The following is an 18,532-nucleotide window of genomic DNA, read 5'->3' on the forward strand; positions in this document are numbered from 1 at the left end:
AAACCATTCCATATTTGCTGTGTTTTCTTTAAAGAGCACCGAGTGCCTACCAAAAAAAAATCAAAGTTCAAAAAACAGTTAAGGTTGCTAAGGGATATGTATGTACTTATCTATCGCATAAATCCAAGCACTTAAAAACATGGAAATGAAATGTTAAGGACACCATACATCTGCACTGCCCACTTGATAAATAAAACCATGTTTTTCTTATCAAGTTCAGAGAGCTGCATATTTATCACAATTCAATAACCTGAACTGACCTTTTAAATGTAAAATTGGTTTTAATATCTAAATATTTTATTAAGTGATGCTAAGTGGTAAAACAAGATAAAATATAAATTGACAGACATTTTTGATAAAGAATATATATTTATAGTTTCTTGAGAATAATATAGCATCTGTAGTATCAAAGGAAAAGTGTATGACATTGTTATCTATGATGAAATTGTGTCTGTACAGCTGCATTTGAGGCTGATCATTATGTCACTAATGTACACTTATATTTACGATGCTTTTTTCAGATGGATTTTGTGTTCTGATTATAGTCTGAGAATATTGATGAAAGAATAGTATTTGTTTTTGTCAAGGTTCCTCCCCCACTCTGAACTCTAGGGTACAGATGTGGGGACCTGCATGAAAACCTCCTAAGCTTACTTTTACCAGCTTAGGTTAAAACTTCCCCAAGGTACAAATTAATTTTATCCTTTGTCCTTGGAATATCCACTGCCACCACCAAACTCTAACTGGGTTTACTGGGAAACGTAGTTTGGACACATCTTTCCCTCCAAAATCCTCCCAACCCTTGCACCCCACTGGGAAAGGTTTGGTAAAAATCCTCACCAATTTGCATAGGTGACCACAGATCCAAACCCTTGGATCTGAGAACAATGAAAAAGCATTCAGTTTTCTTACAAGAAGACTTTTAATAGAAATAGAAGTAGATAGAAGTAAAGGAATCACCTCTGTAAAATCAGGATGTTAAATACCTTACAGGGTAATTAGATTCAAAACATAGAGAATCCCTCTAGGCAAAACCTTAAGTTACAAAAAAGACACACAGACAGAAATAGTCATTCTATTCAGCACAATTCTTTTCTCAGCCATTTAAAGAAATCATAATCTAACACATACCTAGCTAGATTACTTACTAAAGGTTCTAAGACTCCATTCCTGGTCTATCCCCGGCAAAAGCAGCGTACCGACAGACACAGACCCTTTGTTTCTCTCCCTCCTCCCAGCTTTTGAAAGTATCTTGTCTCCTCATTGGTCATTTTGGTCAGGTGCCAGTGAGATTACCTTTAGCTTCTTAACCCTTTACAGGTGAGAGGATTTTTTCCTCTGGCCAGGAGGGATTTTAAAGGGGTTTACCCTTCCCTTTATATTTATGACAGTTTTATATCTGAATTAAATTTGTATTATGATGGATTTTTTTTGTGCTTTATCAGAATAATGTGTTCATATTTATCATACAGCCAGTGTAGGATTTATGAAGTCCTTAACGTTTCATTTCCTTTCTTTTAAGTTACGTAGTTTTTCTAAATGATAGAGAAGACATTGTCACTTAGCAACCTTAACTTTTTTTTTCCCTGTCGGTTTTTGAATTTCCAGTTTTTTATTGTTTTTTTTTTTGATTTGTGTGTGTACAGGTAAATTAATATAAATTTTTTTACAGCAAATAAATAAATAGAATACAGGGAACCATAGGTTCTAAATTAAGACTGAGAAATACTAGTCAAGAAAGAATAGCTGGAGCTCAACATTCATATTCCTCTATTAACTTTGAAGTTGTTTTGGGGTAAAATAATCAAAATTCACTGTCTATAAGAAATACAGCACCTCACTATCCCCATTTCTTGGTGATAGAAATAATTGTTGACAAGAAGGGATTTTGTTTTTGTTTAAATTTTGCTGCCTGGATATCATGTATGGAGAGTGAGTGTGAGAGTCTGTTTATTTAATTGAATACTTCTGTATTTTAAATGAGCATCAAGGGTGCCCAGAGCTTGGTGGCTCTCCTTTGAAGTACAGAAGCTACATCTCTAGCATTGATATTGCAAAGAGCTCTATGTTGTTCACCCCTGCACTCACTTGTTGGCTTTACACAAGCTCATTGCAGGATCAGGACCTAGATAGATTAGGCTGGGATTTTCCAAGAGGACTAATGAAGTTAGGCACCCAGCTCCCACTGAATTTCAGAAAGTTGGACACCTACCTTCTCTAAGTGCCTTTGAAAATCCTGGTCTAGATACAACAATAAAATATAGCATTGTGTTAACTAATGTTAGACATATTAGTTATGGATTAGGCAAGCATATGCCACAATATTTTCCATGTGTAAATACACCAAAGGAAGGTGTAAATCCACAGTCTGCTGCTTTGTTTTGTCAGCTACTCCTGGGATCTGATACTAGCACTTGGTGAATCACTGCTCAATTTTATTATTTCTCTAGAAGACACATATAGTCCCTATGCTAGCTGTGAAAATCATCCTCATGATCATCCAGACTTGTGATCCATTTGCCAAAAGGGAGGGGGAAGAGAAGAGAACTGCAACTGGTTGTTTTGGGGGGAGGGAGGAGAGGGTTGTGGGGAGTTGGGTTTTTTAACGTCTTAAGAAGGAATGTGAAGTTAAAATGACTAAATTAGTTTTGGGATCTGAATACATTCTAAGCACAGCATTCTTACCACAGAATATAATATACCTTGTCTATCAAATATTCCGCTGATAACAGGAGAGGAAATAAATGTCAGCATGGCAATGATTCAGAATAAGCAGTTTGTGAGACAATAAAACCACAGGAATTGCTTTAAAGAAGCAGGTTTCCTTGCCTACCGTTATATTAAATCATACTCAAGCTTGTGCCTCCCCCCACAAAAGGCAAAGTTAATAAGTATTGTCACTCAAACTATAATTTACCTTGTCAAACTGTTTAAGCTAAATCAGGTTATAAACCCAACCATTATGTTATCAGTTTTGACTACCTATTCCAAAATGAATCATCTGTTAGGCATTTTAACAGTGTCATTAACAAATACTGTTTGTGCCAGCAGACAAGTGGAAAAACAATTCCTGCTAATACCATGGAGGGATACTATGACTGTTTTATAAGCTACCGACCCTTTGCTCCCCTATGTAGGCTATTCAAATATAGGGGAGTAGAAAATCAGGTTGTTTCAACTCAAAGAATCTATTTATCCACCAGAACGTGTGTGTGTGTGTGTGGGGGGGGGGGGGTTATGCCACAGAAGAAGCTGAAGGATTTAATTGGGAGTTGGATATTTAACTCCCTTCGGTACTTGAATATGAAAAATTCAATCTCCTAGGAGTATCAACTGGAGGTAATGGATATCCATACAATCCTCTTACCTCCACTCTGCCACCTGCTCCTCTTCAACATTCTAGCTTCATGAAGGGGCTTCCCAGTCCACTGCTGTCCGTAGAATGCCCCTTCAGTAGGATGAGTTTCATGTCACACAGGAGAAACCCATGTCAAGTAGAGCATGCTCAACCTATTAACTGTAATCTCTCTCCCCTGACCACACCCAGAACCCTATAGAGCCCAGTTGCAGGGTTTGGTTCCTGGGTTAGTGTTTTTGTTGTGTGGTGTGTAGTTGCTGGTGAGTATTTGCTTCAGGTTGGGGGGCTGTCTGTAAGTGAGGACTGGCCTGTCTCCCAAGGTCTGTGAGAGTAAGGGATCGTCCTTCAGGATAGGTTGTAGATCCTTGATGATGCACTGGAGAGGTTTTAGTTGGGGCGGTAGGTGACAGCTAGTGGCATTCTGGGAGTGCTGGTAGCGTAGGGCCTGAGGAGAGAGTCCACATAGCCACATAATCCTGCTGTCAGGGTGCCAGTGCCTGAGATGATGGGGCATCCAGGATTCCCAGGTTTATGAATTTTGGGTAGCAGATAGAATACCCCTGATTGGGGCTCTAGGGGTGTGTCAGTGAAGATTTGTTCCTGTGCTTCTTCAGGGAGTTTCTTGAGCAGATGGTGTAGTTTATTTTGATAATCCTCAGGGGGGTCAGAGAGTAATGGCCTGTAGAATGTGATGTCAGAGAGTTGTCTAGCAGCCTCTCGTTCATATTCCGACCTAGACCACATCACACAATCCATTGTCTACAGCCAAGCTCTCAGACACAACCGCATTTGCTCCAATCCCTCAGAGACAAACACCTACAGGATCTCTATCAAGCATTCTTAAAACTACAATACCCACCTGGTGAAGTGAAGAAACAGATTGACAGAGCCAGAAGGGTACCCAGAAGTTACCTGCTACAAGACAGGCCCAACGAAGAAAGTAACAGAATGCCACTAGCCATCACCTACCGTCCCCAACTAAAACCTCTCCAGTGCATCATCAAGGATCTACAACCTATCCTGATCCCTTACTCTCACAGATCTTGGGAGACAGGCCAGTCCTCCTTAGAGACAGCCCCCCAGCCTGAAGCAAATACTCACCAGCAACTACACACCATACAACAAAAACACTAACCCAGGAACCAAACCCTGCAGTGCCAACTCTGTCTGCATATCTATTCAAGGGACACTATCATAGGACCTAACCACATCAGCCACACCATCAGGAGCTCGTTCACCTGCACATCTACCAATGTGATATATGCCATCATCTGCCAGCAATGCCCTCTGCCGTGTACACTGGCCAAACAGGACAGTCCCTACGCAAAAGAATAAATGGACACAAATCTGACATCAGGAATTATAACATTCAAAAACCAGTAGGAGAACATTTCAGTCTCCCTGGTCACTCAATAACAGACTTAAAAGTGGCAATTCTTCATTAAGAAAACCTTCAAAAACAGACTCCAATGTGAAACTGCATAACTGGAATTAATTTGCACACTGGACACCATCAAATTCGGCCTGAATAAAGACTGGGAGTGGATGGGTCATTACAAAAACTAATTTCCCCATACTAATTTCCCCCTACTGTTACTCACATCTTCTTGTCAACTGTTTGAAATGGGCCACTCTCATTACCACTACAAAAGTGATTTTTCCTCCCTTGGTATTCTACTGTTAATTGAATTGTCTCATTAGACTGACCCCCCACTTGATAAGGCAACTCCCATCTTTTCATGTACTATGTATATATACCTGCTACTGTATTTTCCACTCCATGTGTCTGATGAAGTGGGTTCTAGCCCATGAAAGCTTATGCCCAAATAAATTTGTTAGTCTCCAAGGTGCCACAAGGACTCCTCATTGTTTGTGCTGGTACAGACTAACATGGCTACCACTCTGAAACCTATTTAGGTTTTGTCATTCTAGCCTTGTCCCCTTTCCCACCTCTCCCTCTGACTTCTGCACCCATGAAGAGCCATGGTAACCTGTTGGTGCTGTGTAAATGATGTATCACAACATTTTGAACCATGTCTTCAGAGTTCTGCCACTGAAAACTTGAACAAGCAATTATCTATCCATACTGCAATTAAACAAATCACTGTTCATTATACTAATTATTCTATATAGTCTACAAACATGAATTTTATTCATTGCTTTCTGAGAGACCAAGAGGCTCAGGATACTTCAGAGTTTCCTTCCCCACAAGATAAGGTTTTTTTAACGGGCTTTGGTTGTTATATAAATTCGATTACTTATGTGCTCCATCCTGCCAGACACTGAGCACTCTGGCTTTGACCCAACAAAGTCATTAAGCATATGCTTAACTTTAAGCAGGTGATTTCTCCCCTCGTCTACACTGGGACTACTCATCTGCTTAGAGTAAAGCATGTGCTTAAGTGCTAGATCTGGGCCCAAGTAGTCAGCACCATACAGGTTTAAGGGCTCTAAGCCACTATCTTTTGTGTTCCTGTTAATGGAAGCCTCAGTCTGGTAGAAAGCTTTGGGAAGAGTGTCTGGATGGCATTATGATGATATTCCTCAAAGTCTAGCCCTTATGATCTCCATTCTGTTTTTTATTATCTGTTTGTTAGGCACCAAGAGTGAGTTCAGTGCTGTACAAGACACAAGAGAAAACAAGGGATCTGGCTGATGGCCCAAGAAGGTACACAATGTGACAAACCCAGAGGAGTTTCCATGTCAGAGAATTTTCCTTTTTCTTCCAATTATTGTCTTGCTTATCTGGTGCTAGGCATAAGTTGTTGTTTTTTTGTTTGTTTGTTTTTTTCAATTGAGATTGTACATTTGAGGGTTTTGCTAAAGAAATTTTGCATGTATTCAAATACACAGAGGTAGATGCAAAGTGCTGGAATGCAATAAGTCTTCCATTTCTACCTTCTCATTTATTTATAATAGAAACCTCTTAACTGTTGCCTATAGCAGACACAGGCTGTGTGCATTTACAGAATGCTCTGAGAATACTGCAGATATTTACCCTCTTGACACTCTGCTGATCTACCTCTTGGTTTCAGCTGAGGCAGTCAGTTTGTGAACCAATGATAATTTTATCTATAATATTTTTAGCTGTCTAAAATGCCATTAGGCCAGATACTGATTCCCTTACGCACAGTGGGTAGTACCTTACTTTGAGCTAAATAATGGTTTAGCAATAAGCATGAGACAGTGCACTATTGTGCTGCTCCAGGAGCACCCTAAGAAGCAGATTGTGGCTCAGAGCCAGTCTACCTTCTGGCAAGGACAGTACCTTGCTGCAGCCCTATATATGGTACCATGAACATTCCTATTGCACTTGTTCAGCTGCCCCCTCCAACCCACATTCCCAGGGCAGGGAGGTAACAGATTTATACCTTTTTATCCCCTTTAATGGGCATGCAGGCCAGGTCACCATCTGGTCATTTGCCAGTAGAACCCCCTGACTTCAATGAAAATGCTTGAAGAGTACTCCTCAACACTTGTACGGGTAGCAGAATTTGACTCATTGTCTGTAGGTGTCAACCTGTCATTTAAAAGCATCACAGAATAATGCAACTCTTCATGATCCTCCTCTGTGACAACCAGCTGAATGTTACTTTCAGCTGCAACATGAATTCTTGCAGTGGATATGGCTAGCCTTCTAAGCCAAAAGCTTCAGATTTCTTTGTACAGCTATTTCATCCAAGGGAAACCCAAACCTGGTTCAACAAGCAAGAGTACACGAGTAATACAGAACAAAAGAAATGTGACAGAAATTTCTAACTATGTTGTTGTCAAGGTTCCTTCCCCACTCTAAACTCTAGGGTACAGATGAGGGGACCTGCATGAAAAAACCCCTAAGCTTATTTTTACCAGCTTAGGTTAAAACTTCCTCAAGGTACAAACCATTTTACCTTTTGTCCCTGGACTTTATCGCTGCCACCACCAAGCGTCTAACAAATATAACAGGGAAAGAACCCACTTCGAAACGTCTTTCCCCCGAAAATCCCCCCAATCCCTAAACCCCCTTTCCTGGGGAAGGCTTGATAAAAATCCTGACCAATTTGCATAGGTGAACATAGACCCAAACTCTTGGATCTTAAGAACAAGGAAAAAGCAATCAGGTCCTTAAAAGAAGAATTTTAATTAAAGAAAAAGTAAAAGAATCACCTCTGTAAAATCAGGATGGTAAATACCTTACAGGGTAATCAGATTCAAAACATAGAGAATCCCTCTAGGCTAAACCTTAAGTTACAAAAAGACACAAAAACAGGATATACATCCCATTCAGCACAACTTATTTTATCAGCCATTTAAACAAAACAGAATCTAACGCATATCGAACTAGATTGCTTATTAATCCTTTATAGGAGTTCTGACCTGCATTCCTGCTCTGGTCCCGGCAAAAGACAACACAGACAGAGAGGACCCTTTGTCCCCCCACCCCTCCAGCTTTGAAAGTATCTTGTCTCCTCATTGGTCATTTTGGTCAGGTGCCAGTGAGTTTATCTTTAGCTTCTTAACCCTTTACAGGTGAAAGGGTTTTTTCCTCTGGCCAGGAGGGATTTAAAGGTGGTTAGCCTTCCCTTTATATTTATGGCAGTTGTACTGTACATTATAGCCAGAGACTGCTTTATAACTTGAAATGTAAAAGACTCTAGTACAATACTACTGGGGGGTGGGGTCTTTAAATAGATAATTTTAAATTATTTAGAACATCTAAAATGTCCTCAGATGCTTGAGTGGTTGCACATCTCACCTGTACCTTTCAACCTAGACTGTGCCTGCTCTTTGTGCAGGTGTGTAAGGGGGAGAGGGAACAAGGGTACCTCTCATGCAAGAGTCATACAAAACCACAGTGCCTGTACTTCTCTGAGCAGAGGGACTAATTCCATCTTGCACGCCAAGGGTGCATGCCTTTCGAAGCTGTCGAGGCTAGGGAGGAGAGAGTGCCATTATCCTGCCCTGCTCTGCACAAGCCTGTAGAACTGGCTAGACTCTTAGAAGGAGCAGGCTTTCCCATACTAAAGGATGGAGCAGTATGCAACATTCCCTGGAAGCTCTGGAATAAGGCAACTGTACAGAGATGCCCCTGTGTCTTTAAAGTTCAGTGTGGGCCAAACATAAACTCAAAGGCTCATTGAAACTGCACTTAATTGTTCACATGCATAATAATTACCCTTCTGTGTGGATCAAACCTCCAGCACTCTGTGCAGAGTTTTGTATAAAATTGTGTATATACAGAGATAAGGTGAAGATAAAATATAATCTATTCTGCTCCTAATTCTAAATATGTTAATAGTGTGTTTTTTCCATCAGCATATGAGATGTTGGTGCATAATTTTCAAGTAATATATAACAGATGGCTCTGAGCTGTTGCATTGCTCAAGGCTGGAACATTGTATTTTTTTTAAGGGTGTAGTGAGTGAGGAGAAAAGATGCCCATTTGGATATGAAATTTATCTCCATGTACAGCTGAACTGCATAGACTTTAAGGTCAGAAAGGACCATCCTGATCATCTAGTCTGACCTCCTGAACATTGCAGGCCACAGAACCTCACCCCATCCACTCTTGTAATAGACCCCCTAATTCCTGGCTGAGTTACTGAAGTCCTCAAATCATGATCAAAAGACTTCACATTAGAGTAAATGGTGGATTCTCTGTAGTGTAAACCACCAAGTGACCCGTACAGAGGAAGGTGAAAAAACTGGCTGGTTGAATGCAAGTAATATACAAAATAAAGACGAGAACAATAAATATAAATGATTTATTAATATAATTTAGGGGGGAAGAGAGAAGCAGGCTGAAAAAAGTTATAAGTGGGAGCATTACTTTTCTTTTTGTAATATTTGTGCTTGTTAAAAGCTATGAAAGATGAATGGAGACGTGTTTTTTTTAAGCAATATCATTACTGCTTTTATAATTTTACTTGTAAACACTTAGGAAATTAATGGGCTCAAAAAGATCACAAAAGCATATAACTTTTAAACACGAAATAGGCCACAGCAATATTCTGAGTCCATCTACTTTTGAAATAGATGTGCCAGACCGAACTCTTATAGGCATAGTTACCAAAAGCATAGACAAAAGGTGACCCTTCATTAGTAAGTAGTATTCAGAAATCCTGGGAGAAACCATAGGCCCAAATCAAGTGATAACTTTGTCAGACAACAAAATCTTGAAGAGGTAGACAGTTCAACCTTCCTAATCCAAAATAAGAGTGAAGTAATGTGAAAGATCCTAGAAGAAAATAGAAAACTTCTTTGCAATATAACTATGTGCAGGACAATCACTTTATATTTGAGAATGGCAGAAATGCTGGAATCTCTGGGCAAGCATCCAGCCAATTATACCAACCTCTAGAATGAGATCTCATCCCATTGGGAGGGAAGCAGTAGATGTGGTATAGCTTGACTTTAGTAAGGCTTTTGATGCTATCTCTCATGACCTTTTCATAAACAAACTTGTGAAATACAACCTAGATGGAACTACTATAAGGTGGGTGCATAACTGGTTGGAAAATCATTCGCAGAGACTAGTTATCAGTGGTTCACAGTCGTGTTGGAAGGGCATAACGAGTGGAGTCCCACAGGGATTGGTTCTGGGATCGGTTCTGGGTCTGGTTCTGTTCAATATCTTCATCAATAATTTAGATAATGGCATAGAGAGTACACTTATAAAGTTTGTGGATGATACCAAGCTGGGAGAGGCAGCAAGTGCTTTGGAGGATAGGATCAAAATTCAAAATGATCTGGACAAACTGGAGAAATGGTCTGAACTAAATAGGATGAAATTCAATAAGGACAAATGCAAAGTACTCCACTTAGGAAAGAACAATCAGTTGTACACATACAAAATGGGAAATGACTGCCTAGGTAGGAGCACAGCAGAAAGGGATCTGGGGGTCATAATGGATCACAAGCTAAATATGAGTCAACATTGTAACGCTGTTGCAAAAAAAGTAAACATCATTCTGGGATGTATTAGCATGAGTATTGTAAGCAAGACATGAGAGGTAATTCTTCCACTCTACTCCACTCTGATTAGGCCTCAACTGGAGTATTGTGTCCAGTTCTGGGTGCCACATTTCAGGAAAGATTTGGACAAACTGGAGAAAGTCCAGAGAAGAGTAACAAAAATGATTAAAGGTTTAGAAAACATGACCTATGAGGGAAGATTGAAAAAATTGGGTTTGTTTAGTCTGGAGAAGAGAAGACTGAGAGGGGACATGATAACAGTTTTCAAGTACATAAAAGGTTGTTACAAGGAGGAGGGAGAAAAATTGTTCTTCTTAACCTCTGAGGATAGAACAAGAAGCACTGGGCTTAAATTGAAGCAAAGGCAGTTTAGGTTGGACATTAGGAAAAACTTCCTAACTGTCAGAGTGGTTAAGCACTGGAATAAATTGCCTAGGGAGGTTGTGAAATCTCCATCTTTGGGGATTTTTAAGAGCAGGTTGGACAAACACCTTTCAGTGATGGTCTAGATCAGTCCCAAACTTGGTTCGTGGCTTGCTCAGGGTAAGCCCCTGGTGGGCCAGGAGATGCTTTGTTTACCTGAGTGTCCGCAGATACAGCTGCTCGCAGTGGTTCGCCATTCCTGGCCAACGGGAGCTGTGGGGAGCAGTGGCCCTGCCCACGCTGCTTCCCGCAGCTCCCATTGGCCGGGAACAGTGAACTGCGGCCACTGGGAGCTGCAAGTGGTTGTACCTGCGGATGCTCAGGTAAACAAAACATCTCACGGCCCGCCAGGGGCTTACCCTAAACAAGCTGCAAACCAGGTTTGGGAACCTCTGGTCTAGATAATACTTAGTCCTGCCTTGAGTGCAGGGGACTGGACTAGATGACCTTTCGAGGTCCCTTCCAGTTCTATGATTCTATGATTGTCCTTTCTCACATCTAAAGCAAAACGTAAACATGTTCTTCCTCGAAAGGAAATAATCAGACCTAGTCACTGTTTTCCCCCACACAATGTAATGGCATAACCTTATAGACTTGAGGGTGCATTGTGGTTTTCTGACAACAATAGTTGATTGGCAGACTGGCAGTAATCAGTTGTGTGTTGTACCCTTAATTCTACACCCCATAAAAACTGTAATCCAGATGCCAAAGAACTAAATCTCCCTGGTATTAGCTCCTGTGTCCTCACTATAGTTTCAGGTGGAACATCCCATTAAAAAAAAAACGTGTAGAGCAGTGTGATCTAATGGCTTGGACAGTGAAGTAGGAGACACAAGACACAGGTTTTGTTCCATGCTCTGCCATGGATCTGCTTTGTGACCGGAGGCGTGTACTTCACCTCTCTGTGTCTCCGTTTCCCCTCCCACTATTTGTCTGTCTAGTCTTTTCTGGTCGTAAGATGTTCAAGGTAAGCAAAACATCTTACTACGGGTTTGTGCCATGCCTATTATAATAGTACCCCAATGAAGGTATACTGTTCAAGGGAGAGTGACTGACACATTCCATCCCGGAGGTGGCTGTATTTCAGTAGTTGGTGAAGATTTCGATCCACTTCAGGGTTAGAGCTGATCATGGGAAATTCCAACTTTTTAAAATTTGTTTTTGTTTCAAATTGGAACAAAAATATAAAAATTAAAAAAGGAGAATGAATATTTTGATTTTGATAAAAGAAAATGTTATGAGTGATTATAGCATATAATATACAAATGAAACTAAATCAAAACTATCTTTTGACACATTGCTGTCAAAAATTGACTCACTTCCTGTTCAGATGATTTTTTTTTTTGACCCTGCTGTGTTCAGGATGACAGTCCTGCTGTACCTAAAGTATGGTAGATTTTAGAACTGGGTGTATGCTATGTGTCAGATAATGTATTAGATAAACAATGCTGGTTTTCATCAAGTAATTTGTGTGAATCATTGAACCATTTACAGAGTTGGCTGAATCGTACATGTAACACACATCAAAATAACAAGACATACGGAGTCCTGAAATGAAAGGTAACAAGCTGATTCATTCTAGTTCAAAGAATTTATATGGACAAATTAATAGCAGAATACAAAAACAGTACATCTATGAAGCTCACTCTGTCAATGAGACAAGTGAGACTAAAGCTCAGTGCAGGTTTTCAAGGTCACTATCTTATGTAAATCATTAAATATCCATTGGCCGATCTGTCCATTCTAACCATTCTAAACATCATTGTTCTTTGAAAATATTGTAGTGTTTGATTGTCTTGAGGGTGGTTATTTTGGTTTTGTTTTTTTTATAGTCAAACACCACAGCATTGCAAAACAAGGTTTGACAGTGATCCTGCTGAAGATAGCTTTCATCAATATGCAGTTTGCCCATTGTCAGGCTCTGAGAGGGAAAAACTGTCACTGATTAAAATCCTGTAATGTATAGTGTTTTCTCACTATCACAGGAGAGGTTGAAAACTGTCGTCTGGAACAGATCTGTTTTTGTTAACCCCTCCTGTTCCCTCTTGGAATAATAAGGATCTTATAAAGGTGCTTTGCTGCTACTCCTAATGGAATATCATAGATAAAGACATCCCCAGTCACTGGACGTTTTCTAACAGGACCTAAAGTGCCAAAGGAGTCAGTTATCAATGCAGTAATTATGGAAGCAAAGAAAGAAAGAAAGAAAAAGGTTTTGCCTAAAGAAAAAAAAGTAGAAAGCAAACTTGTAGTAAGTGTTATTTTCCATAATTTAGGCCTTTCTGAGATACAACCATGCTGGAGAGGATATGGAATGGCAGTATACCAGTGCCTCTTAAGGTGTTCATCCCATAAAGCACACAGACAGAGAGAATGGTTCCAGGGATGTCCGGGGCATATATCCAGACGTGGCTCCCACAACACCTTTTTGGAGGGACAGCCACAATGCACCTTTAATCTCCTTCCCACACATCAGCCACATTCTTCCACCAGATACAGAACTGGGGAGAATGTAGAGGTCCTCACCTCACCCCCTTGGAAGTTCCTGGGCTAAATTGTCCCCTACATTCAGTCATCTTCCCATGGATTCAGTTACACAAAATTGCCCTAAAGCAGGCAAAGCTAGCCACTGCAGGATAACTCCTCTGCAATGGGATCCAGGTGTGGGGCCAAGTCATTATGATATAATGGCTCCTACACTAAGTTCACCTCTCCTGCAACCAGGGTAGAAACTGCAAGGAAAGGGTGTGGCTGAGACACCTGCATCATGGCAATCCCTGGCTCCTGGGGGACCAGCATGGCACAAAGGGGCCAGAGGATCAGGGGAGTGCAAAGGTGGGGTAAAGCTCTCTTGGAACATCAACTTCCTGAGCTGCATGAGCGCTTCTTAGCCAAAGGCAAATATCTGGACATCTAACTCCATTATTAAGCAAAACAAGTAAAAAGCAGCTATGAAATTAGTATATTTTGGGGTTAAGGGTATCTAAACCCCACACTGGTAGACAAGGGGTTAACAGGACCCTGAGAGCTCAATTAGCCTACTTGTTGCACCTGGAGGGGTATCAACATCAGTTCTTTATCACAGCCAGCTGGGGGAAGAGATAGGTTTGTTTAATAAAAGGAATGAAAATCTAGGTAGGAGGAAATTTAGGAGGAAGAGACTGATTTAGGAGAAAAAGCATTTAGTGCTTTACCTCAAGGTGAAAAGCACCTCAGGGGAGCTACAAGAGGACAGCTAGACCTGTGGTCAGCCTGGAAACAATGGTAGCGCTAGAGGGAGGTAGTGTTGTGCAGTACTGCTGTGGAAGCAGAATTGGGCAATGGAGAAACTGCAACCTAAAGTTTTGGATGGGTGGCTGTGGCTTAAGTAGTGTTTGGTATCCTTGGAGGTTGTTGAGCCTTGCTGGAGGCTTTTCGGAGTAAGTGCTGGGCAACTCAGTACTCTGAAAGTAAAAACCGGATTGATGAGGAACCTATGAGGGGTGGAAGTCATTTCATTGAAAGCCAGTATTATGTTTTGGCACTATTTATTTCACACAGTGATAAGCCAGAAGGGTGAGAATGTGTGACCTGGCTAGAGGGTCAAATCACTAGAAGAACTTGATCACCACAAGGCCTAGAAGTCCATCAGAAGGAGGTGACTGAAGGAGAAAGTCTTGCAATGAACTGCTCAGTTGTGAGGGGCTCATCTACAGTTTTATTCTGCATTGCTCATATTCTTGTTTTTCTCTTTTCTCTTCAACTAAAATTCTGCAGGGCCATTGCTGCATAGCATACACTAGTGATATGCAGTATTTTGGAAAAGATAAAGCAAAAGCAAATTTCCCCCATGTACAATTACTATTTTCTTTGCAAGCACTAGACTATTTTTCAACAGAAATACCATGAAGACTTCTATGCTATAGAACATGTACAACAGATGGAGGCTGGGATTTTTCAAAGGGAACTAAGGTTTCAACTCTCATTGAAATTCATTTGTGAGTTAGACACCTAACTCTGTCTCCCCTGAATATTGTAGCTGGATTGACCAAACAGACCATAATAAATTTAGAGACACCATTATAGTCAATTGTTCCAATAAGCCACATAGTAAGATGTCCCTGAGTTCTCATTACAGCTGGTATGTTCTGAGCAAAAAATCCATCTTAAACAAAGCCTCTAAACAAAGGTGCAGATTTACATGATCTATTGTAATAGATCCAGAACAGGCCTTATAATCAATTGACTACATTTTTAAAGCCCCTAAATAATACTAGCCTCTTTAATTGACTATGGTACAGATGGTGCCCAACTGCTATGCATTTACAGCCTGAAACGAAGCCCACTGAAATAAAAAAAAAAAGGCTCCTATTGACTTTAAGGGGCTTTGGATCAAGCCACGAAAAAGCACTCAAAGTTCTCCGAATAGTCTGAAATTCCATAAGATACTTACTGCTTCCATTTTATCTCCTTTGGTGTCTCCGGAAAATAAAGAATGATATGCATTTAACAACCCTAGATTACAACTGCTTTGGAGGGCCTACTTATGATCTCATTTAAGCAATGTAACTTCATTGATTTCAATAGACTAATTCCTGACTAGCACTGCTGTGAGTGAGAGCAGAATCAGGTTCTAAGGGTTTAGATAGGGAAACAAACTGACCTGTAACAGATTTGGCTCTCTATCAGCAAAATTCAGCAATGACTAATCATGTATATGTAGGCCCAGACTCAATTAAAAAGCAGAAATTATTATATCAATATCTAGATTCAAGATATTTTAATGAGATTAAAAGGTGGAAGACTCCAAACTGATAAAAGGAAATATAGTTGTTGTGGGTTTTTTTCCCATGCAACAGGCAATTTGACAGTGGCACTCACTGCACAAGATGCCACAGAGACCAAAAGTTTAGCAAGAGTCAAAAAGGGATTGAACTTTATATGGATAGCAAGAATATTTGGCATTATAACAGTTCATGCTAATACATATTGGAAGAGATATTAAACATATTTCAATGTGTAAACCAATCCCTATCTATTAGGATTGAGTAGGACACCTACTATGAGAGGTAGATTATACCTATTGTGCGTTTTGTTTTTTAAACACTTTTAAATGAATCAGCAGCTGTCAGCAGAGCACTGCATGGAATCATGGGTCTGATCCAGTAGGGAAATCCCTTTGCTCATACAAGGAGGGTATTCACGACAGGCTTTCAGCCCTTACTGGCTTGATATTGGCCAATTGAAGCCAGAGCTGAAATGTTGTTGTAAAGTAGTTACATGTTAAAATAGAACTTGGAATGTATTGTATAGCTTTAAAAGGTGAACAGTCAGTCTCACTGCTGTCTTGGGTCTATATAAATATTGCTTCTTCCTAAAGGTATGTAATTTCATAGAATAAATTATGCATAAACTATGGCTAATGCATCTTAGAAAAGTGATAGTTCTGATCATCAGAATCCTTTATTTCTCAAAGTTCAGAGTGTGCCACGCATGGTACAATGCAGGTTTCCTCATACTCAGGCAATGAACCCTGAAGGAGGAAGCAAATATAGGCCTACATCCAATCCTTAGGTGCTCCCTAGAACAAAGAGTACCAATTTGAGGAACTGTAAAGTCGTTTTGTTCGGTGCCTTACTGTGTACTTGACATTGAGAGGAGATAAAACATAATTTTCTTGTTGCCTAAGGCAAATTCAACCAAGTTTCCCATCAAGTAAAAAATCAGTACAGTATTGTTATACATGCACTTAAAATATGATATAATACTTTATAGCTCTCAGATGTGTTATGGCACCACTTATGCATACATTCACCTTGAGTACTTTGAAATTGGTTCAGAGTTGTGAATAACTATTCTAATGGGTGAAAGAATTTTAACCATGAAAATGTATCCCCCATATTGCTGAGGCTATACTTATTTAACATTTCTCCCGATAATAGACCATGGGTTCTGGGCTGCACCTCAAAGATTATTGTATGAAAGAGAGAGAAATCTTTTCATATTATCTTATGCATGCAGCTTTGTTGGTTGCCTCTCTCTCTTTCAGAGATAAGGGAAACACTGTGTAAAGAGATGCTGGCTACAGGCAAGTAGGAGGAATGTTTTTAAAAAGGGCAAAACTTGAAGGGACTGAATAAGAGGGGCAGAATGAAAATTAATCTGACCAAGATCAGGACAAGTTGCAGCTGAAACAGCTAGATTCTGGGGGTTACCAAGGGAAGTTTAGAAAGCCTGAACACTATTGCTGGAATTGTTTGTCCGAGAGGCTCCACATAAATTTCTGTCACTGAAGAGCAGTGTGGCCACAAATGTAGATACCTCTGAAGTGTGCAGTGGGTGTGTTTGGGGGGTCAATGGAATGTGGCCAGGGACTGAGGGCTTAAATGCAATCTCATTAATTCAAGTGATGGATTTTTAGGGTTTCAATTTCTCCTGCTGCCTGTTGTAAGGACAAGTATTGTGTTAATAGTGAGGGAGTGACCATGCTAGTGAGATGATGTAAAGCTTGAAAGGGAATTCTGATTTACACAATCTATATACCCTATGTAAGTGTGAATGTAGGGTCAAACTCCCCCTTTCTGTAATTTAATTCTGTCTTAATGTTATTAGATAACACTGTCTAATACAAGCCTTCTCCTGGAAATTGGCTGGGTCCCTATCTCAGGACTGCTCAGTCCTGCCTCTAGGTCCTCTCTCTCAGATCAAAAATCCCCTTGTTGGGACAGCCCAACTCTGAAGCCTGCTTCTTTCCTTTTTATTCAGCCCAACCGAAGGGGTATCCCTTCAGATTTCACATTGCTAGCATGGTATTGGGCTGGCTTCAGCCCAAGCCGCAAAAGGCAGTTTTCCATAAGAGTGACGATGCTATGCCTATATTAAGTCATGTTCAGTGTGAGCTAGGTAGTTCAAGCCTGAGCAGACTCAGCTGAGGTGCCATTAATAAAAAGTACTGTGCCTTCTCTCCTGACAGACCTGACTGCTGATTAAACATTACAGTCCTTGCTGCAGGATGCTGTCAGTCAGGCTTAAATAAAATCTTCAAAGAAGTCAGAACTTCAGAACCGTGCTCCACAAATGGGAGGCACTGGTTATGTAATCCAAAGGGGAAAAAAATCCACTGGGCAGCTTCCAGATAAGCTCCTTGTGTGCAAGCCTATTCAGGCAGACAAACAAGATCGTCTTGAATTTTGCAGCGTACAAGGTGTTACCACAGTGAATCGTAAGTCAGGATGGTAACCTTTTTCTACAAAGGTCCTTTGTGCAAGACAAGCTTTGCCAGATGCCTTGATAACTAAGGCCCTGATCCTGAAAGTTGTTCCCAGGGGTTGGCCCACCTAGAGTTCACTCCAGAATCAGGACCTAAATAAGCATGCAGTGAGAGAATCTCAGTATTTCTAGTATTAGATGTCCTAGAGTAAATGTAGGGAAGTAAAGAGAATTCCCCAGATATTGTGACAGACCCAGACCAGTGGGGTACAGGAGTCTGGTCTTTTTGGGATCCAGGAAGTGGGCGGGCGAAGCTTGCCCACTGCTAAAGGATCCCTCCCAAGCCTAAGAGGGGGGGTCCACAAGACCTGGAAAACCAAATAATTACGGGGGACAACTAATGAACAACAGGGACAGGAGTGCGGTTAAAGGGTCAAACAAAGGGAACCTGATGGGACACCAAGCAGAGAACCCCCGGACAGTGCCCACTGCTCCTCAAAGGCATCAAGGGAGTCAGTGGACGCCACCCAGAGGAACTCTGCCCGGAGGCGTGAACGGACGGAGGATTGGAAATAGGCCCCACAGTCACAGGAGACTCCATCGGCCAAC

This window comes from Natator depressus, chromosome 8 (genome assembly GCF_965152275.1).
Source record: "Natator depressus isolate rNatDep1 chromosome 8, rNatDep2.hap1, whole genome shotgun sequence".
In the NCBI taxonomy this organism is placed as follows: domain Eukaryota; kingdom Metazoa; phylum Chordata; order Testudines; family Cheloniidae; genus Natator; species Natator depressus.